Below are 6,552 nucleotides of genomic sequence, written 5' to 3'. Positions count from 1 at the left end.
CCCCCTTACACCAGGCATTTCCAGCACAGTCCCTCCTTACACCAGGCAATCCCAGCGGAGTCCCCCTTACGCCAGACATGCCCAGTCACTCCTTACACCAGTCATTCCCACCGGAGTCCCCCTTACACCAGGCAAACACAGCGGAGTCCCTCTATACACCAGGAAAACCCAGCGGAATCCCTCTTTACATCAGGCAATCCCAGTAGAGTCTGTCTTTACATCAGGCAATCCCAGAAGAGTCCCTCTTTACATCAGGCAATCCCAGAAGAGTCCCTCTTTACATCAGGCAATCCCAGAAGAGTCCCTCTTTACATCAGGCAATCCCAGAAGAGTCCCTCTTTACATCAGGCAATCCCTGTGGAGTCCCCCTTACACCAGACATTCCCAGCGCAGTCCCTCCTTACACCAGGCAATCCCAGCGGAGTCCCTCCTTACACCAGGCATTCCCTGTGGAGTCCCCCTTACACCAGACATTCCCAGCGCAGTCCCTTCTTACACCAGGCAATCCCAGCGGAGTCCCTCCTTAGACCAGACATTCCCAGCGGAGTCCCTCCTTAGACCAGGCATTCCCAGCGGAGTCCCCCTTACACCAGGCAATCACAGCACAGTCCCGCCTTACTCCAGGCATTCCCAGTGGAGTCCCCCTTACACCAGGCATTCACAGCGGAATCCCTCCATACATCAGGCATTTCCAGCGGAGTCCCCCTTACACCAGGCGTTCCCAGCACAGTCCCGCCTTACTCCAGGGATTCCCAGCGCAGTCCCTCCTTACACCAGGCAATGCCAGACTGATTCTACATATTTTTGGTAAAAAAATAAATAAAATCGCAATAACCGTATAGTGACTGGTTTGCACAAAATTTATATTGCCTACAAAATAAGGGATATAATTATGATTTTTTTTTTTTTTTTTTTTTTTTAGGAATGGCGGCGATCTGCGATTTTTTTCCGGGACTGCAACATTATAGCGGACACATCGGACACTTTTGACACATTTTTGGGACCATTCACATTTATACAGTGAACAGTGCTATAAATATGCATTGATTACTGTATAAATGTGACTGGCAGGGAAGGGGTTAACCACTAGGGGGCGGGGAAGGGGTTAAATGTGTAGCCTAGTGAGTGTTCTAACTGTAGGGGGAGGGGGTTGATTGGGGGAGGTGACCGATCTGTGTCCCTATGTACAAGGGACACAGCATCGGTCTCCTCTCCCTGACAGGACGTGGATCTCTGTGTTTACACACAGAGATCCACGGTCCTGCTCAGTTACTGGGCAATCGCGGGGGCCATCGCGGCCGCCGGGCACGCGCATTGTGTTCCCAGTTACGCAACGGGTGCGTGTGCGCGCCCCCTAGCGGCTTTAAATGACAGGACGTCATATGACGTCCTGTCAGAACAATATGGTATTTCGCCCGCCGTCATTTGACGGCGTGCGGTTGTAATGAGGTTAAGCTAGTGCATTGTTGGTTCACTAACCTTTTCCTTCGATTTGCCTTCTAAATGTTTTTTTTTTTCTTTGTCTGAATTTCTCACTTCCTGTTCCTCCTCAGTAAGCTGCTCTGGCTGACTAATCCCCAGCCAGAACAACTCGGATGATGGGGGCAAGCTTACTGAGGAGAAACAGGAAATGAGAAATTCAGACAAAGAAGAAAAACATTTAGAAGGGAAATTGAAGGAGAAGGTAAGTGAACCAACAATGCACTAGCTTAAAGGAACCTATTTAGAAAATAAAAAACAAACCATTACAACCCCTTTAAACATGGGTCTATAATTTCAAGTGTTACTAAACCCAGAAGCCTGCATTTACTATATCTATTTTCCCACAGAACACAGAAATAAAATAGTTGTAGTAAATATAAACTGCTAAATATATTTTCTCATCAGCAATATATAGCAGTCTTGTGACTTCTATCAGTGTCTGGTTAAAGCTTATAGGAGAAGTTTTCATTCTCCCCTGATTGTTATATGAGGCTGCAGGACCCCTGAGCCTGTGTCTGGGCAGACCAAACTGAGCATGTGCAGTTTGACCCCAAGGCTCTGTTCTATCAGGAGATCATTTGGAGACTGTGGAAGATGGGGAGGATCAGAGGAGACAGGATCAAACAGCCTTTTTACATAATGCAGAGGATTAACCCTTTAGGTACAACAGTGAATATAACAAGCGTGCTTTACTGCATATACAGACTGATTTTAATGTTGTGGGTTTAGTAACACTTTAAGCTTTCCTTCTACTGTAATGCCATTCAGATATGGCTTATGTGTATCTTTGCTTCCATTGGTCCCTGCACAATATAAGTGTTCAGGTCTGCGCTGTAATTTAAACCAAGGGTTGTAAATTCTTCACTGTGAAGATATTTACCTAGCACAACAAACATTTTTTTATTCACCAGAAAGATCACTTGAAAGATTTTACATTTGTAGAGAAAAAGGTTCCTATTTTCACTATCTTCAGAAAAAGGAAAATGGCTTAGTGCTTTTGTCTTAGTTATCTTAGAGCAGATCTCAAGAGTCATAAATAGTTTTTGCTCTGCTTCTTTGTATCCTTGGGCTATGTTAGAGTCCAGACATTATAAGAAACTAAGGAAATAGCTGCTAAATATTTGCTTAACTGTAAGCCTGATGTCTTGTCGAGATGGTTCCCCTATCGGATAGGTTCCGACCTCGACTGCGCAGGCGCCGCGCTTGCGCATTCGGAGGCTACGGAAATCTCAGAGCCCGAAGAGCTGGGAAAAATAGGACGCCAATTTTGTTTGGGAGCCACTTTGCACGACCGCTTGTGGAACTGCGTCGCAGTTAAAGCGACGCTGTGCCGAATCACAAAAACTGGCCAGGTCCTTTACCTGCCTAAAGGTCCGGGTCTTAAGTGGTTAAGCTGACAAATGGTCCAGGGCTGAAGTGGTTAAAGAATAAGTTCATGTTCCACCCATTTTTAGGGTGTAACATGTTCCCAATGCTGTACCCGTCGCCCGCTGCCCACGCCTCCCACCCCCTCCCATCCTTCCTTTATAGTTTTAAATGAATTACCATGAAAAATCTAAGGCCCCGTACACACGACCAAACATGTATGCTGAAACTGGTCCGCGGGCCAGTTTCAGCATACATGTTCGGTCGTGTGTAGGCGCGAGCGGGCCGAATTCCAGCAAACATTTGCCCGCCGGGCCTTTTCCCAGCAGACAAATATTCCTGGACGTGTTTTAAAACCGTCCGCTGGAATCCTGCCCGCTCGGACATGTACGGTCGTCAGTACAGACCTACCGTACATGTCCGAGCGCCCGCCGTCCCTCGCATGCGTCGAATGACTTTGACGCATGCGTGGAAGCCTTTAAATGGCATGCCCGCCCACGTCGCCGCGACGACGCGGACACGCCCCGCGTAGTGTTTACGCGCGGACTTCTGTACGATGGTTAGTACAACCATCGTACAGAAGCCCTCTGGCAGGCATGTACGGTGAAAACGGTCCGACGGACCGGTTTCACCGTACATGTTTGCTCGTGTGTACCGGGCCTTAAACGTATCAATATTAGGTGCGACTATTCTTTGGCTTCGAACCAGCATCAATTCTTACACTTGCACACTTTATACACTTGCACACTTTATACACTTGCACAAAAAACAGGGATTGTTCAATTAAGTCGGCCATAGATGGATTGAATCTTAGCTGGTCCTGCTGAACTGGTTCGATTCGATCCATCTATGAGTAGGTGAATTGTACCCAAATTGATCAATTGATTGAATTGAGTACAACCAGCATGTCAGATTGTTAGCATGCGATTATAGCCAGTGGCTATAGCTGCTAGAAGTAGTCATTGTATTCTCCCAGGAGGGACGGCTCCCAGCATGGGAGAACATAATAACCTTGTGGAAGGTATTTCCCCATCAACACTGTCTATATTAATGGAGGAGTCAAGTAAATTTCTTTCAATGGTTGCAGGAAAGAAAATAGCATAATCTATGTGCTGCATTAGAGTCAGGTGTATTGTTAACCAATTATGTCAAGCATGTGCTAATGATCATCAATTCCATGTGTAGTTTGAAACAGTCATTAGCTGAAACAGTAACAGCTGTGCAGGAGGCTTAAAACGGTGTGAGGAACAGCCAAACTCTGCTACTAAGCCGAGGCTGTGGAAGACAATTTTGTCACAGGTCATAAAAACTATGACAAGACACAAGGTATTTCTACTGCATCAGTAAGGTCTCTCCCAGGCAAAGATTTCAAAGCAGTCTGGGGTTTGAAGAAGTGCTGTTCAAACTCTTTGAAAGACGCACAAATAAATGGGCAACGTTGAGGATCGTAGACGCAGTGGCCGCCAAGGAAACTTAATACACCAGATGAAAGACTTGTCATGCTTCCCTTCAACATTGGAAGATATCCAGCAGTGCTAACAGCACAGAACTGGCAGAAAGACTTGGGACCCAGGTACACCCATCCACTGTCTGGAGAAGTCTGGCTAGAAGTGGTCTTCATGGAAAAATTGTGGTAAAAAAAAGCCATACCTCTGATTTGGAAACAAGGCTAAGCAACTCCATTATGCATGAAAACATAAGAGCTAGGGAGCAGAAAAAAGACACAGATGCTCTGGACTGATGATTTAGCTGTAGCGGGAGGCAGTTCACAGAAGTAGAGTGGTACAACGATGAGTGTCTGCAGGCAACTGTGAAGCATGATGAAAGTTTATTACAAGTTTGAGGCTGCATTTCCTCAAATAAATTTGGAGATTTGTAGCTAGATTCGGGTAGAGTTAGGTCGGCGTATCAGTAGATACGCCGACCTAACTTGAAATCTGCGCCGACCTAGGTTTACGTGTATTCTCAAACAGAGATACACTTAAACCTATCTAAGATACGACGGCTTGCGCCGTCCTATCTTAGGGTGCAATAATTAGGCTGGCCGCTAGGTGGCGCTTCCATTGCGGTCGGCGTAGAATAAGTAAATCACTAGTTACGCTTATTCACGAACGTACGCCCGGCCGACGCAGTACAGATACGCCGTTTCCGTAACGCATTATTAGGCCTAAAGTTATTCCATCAAATAGTTGGAATAGTAATGTTAAAGTATGGCCGCCGTTCCCGCTTCAAAATTCGAAAATTTTACATTGTTTGCTCCGTGAATAGGGATTTACGTCGTTTACGTCCACGTCGAAATCAATAGGCCCGTGCGGCGGACTTAGCCGCAATGCACACTGGGAAATGTAGGCGCACGGCGCATGCGCAGTTCCAAAAAAACGTCAATCACGTCGGGTCAAGCCTAATTATCATAAAACACGCCCCCTCAGCCGAATCTGAATTAGGCGCGCTTGCGCCAGCCGCATTTACGATACGCCGCCGTAAGTTAGGAGGCAAGTACTTTGAGAATACAATACTTGCCTCTCTGACTTAAGGCGGCGTAGCGTAAATACGATACGCTACGCCGCCTTAAAGTTGCGGCGAGGACTGTGAATCTAGCTATTGGTCAGGATCAATGGTGTTCTCAACGATGAGAAATATAGGAAGATACTTATCCATTATGCCTTACTATCATGTGATTAGTCCCAAATGTATTCTGCAGCAGGACAACAACCCAAAACATAAAGCTAAAGTCATGAAAAACTATCTTCAGTGTAAAGAAGAACAAGGAGTCCTGGAAGTAATGGTTTGACCCCACAGAGCCCTGATCTCAACATCATCAAGTCTGTCTGGGATTTCCTTCAAAACTGTGTGCAATTGTACCTAGAAGAATCAATGATGTTTTGAAGGCAAATGGATGTCCCACCAAATATCAATCTCACTTGGATTTATGTTCTTTTCATGTATATTCCATTTTGTTAATTTATAAAAAACTATTAACACTTTTATTTATAAAAGCATTCTTAAATTTACAGAATTTTTTCACACTGCCTAAAACTTTTGCACAGTAGTACACACTATCTGATAAATAATTTATTTTGTGGTGATCCACAGTTGTTATAAAATGTGATTATATGGCACCAGATCAAACTGCTTCAATAACAACGTCTTACATTTGTTGAGTCCCCAGATCTGTTGAGGCCATTTAAAAGGAGGTCCAACTCCCAATGTTGGATTTTCAGTTTAAATTGCATTATGCAAAAAGGGAAATTGAACAACCAAATGAGGATAGGAGTGCATGTAGCGAGTGGAAACACAGTTTTAAACCATGGCAGACTGATTTCTCCAGAGACCTAAAAAGACATATAAGCTCAAATCATAAACCTAGGAATCATTATTTGCCATTAAAAATGTTATTATGATAGTCATTGGGACTGAAAAAATAAGTCACTTGGCTGAATGTTACAGCCTATAAGCCTATATAAATTAATAGGATTGCTTGTCCAGGCAGGCTCCATTTATAACTGATTCTGAAATAACTTTTGGGTGGAATTATTTCATCAGAACTGGACGAATCTCAGGAGCCAAGGACTTAAAAACCCAGCTCCAGCCAGTGTTATATTTTGTTCTCGATAGAGCAAATATATTTTTGTCCCTGTTGGAGAGATTTTCAGTGACAATAGGAAGTGGGGGATAAATCTTCCAAAGGAACACAGACAAGAACAA

The sequence above is a fragment of the Rana temporaria genome, chromosome 9 (genome assembly GCF_905171775.1).
Source record: "Rana temporaria chromosome 9, aRanTem1.1, whole genome shotgun sequence".
Taxonomy (NCBI): domain Eukaryota; kingdom Metazoa; phylum Chordata; class Amphibia; order Anura; family Ranidae; genus Rana; species Rana temporaria.
Note: the sequence above shows the minus strand (reverse complement) of the source record.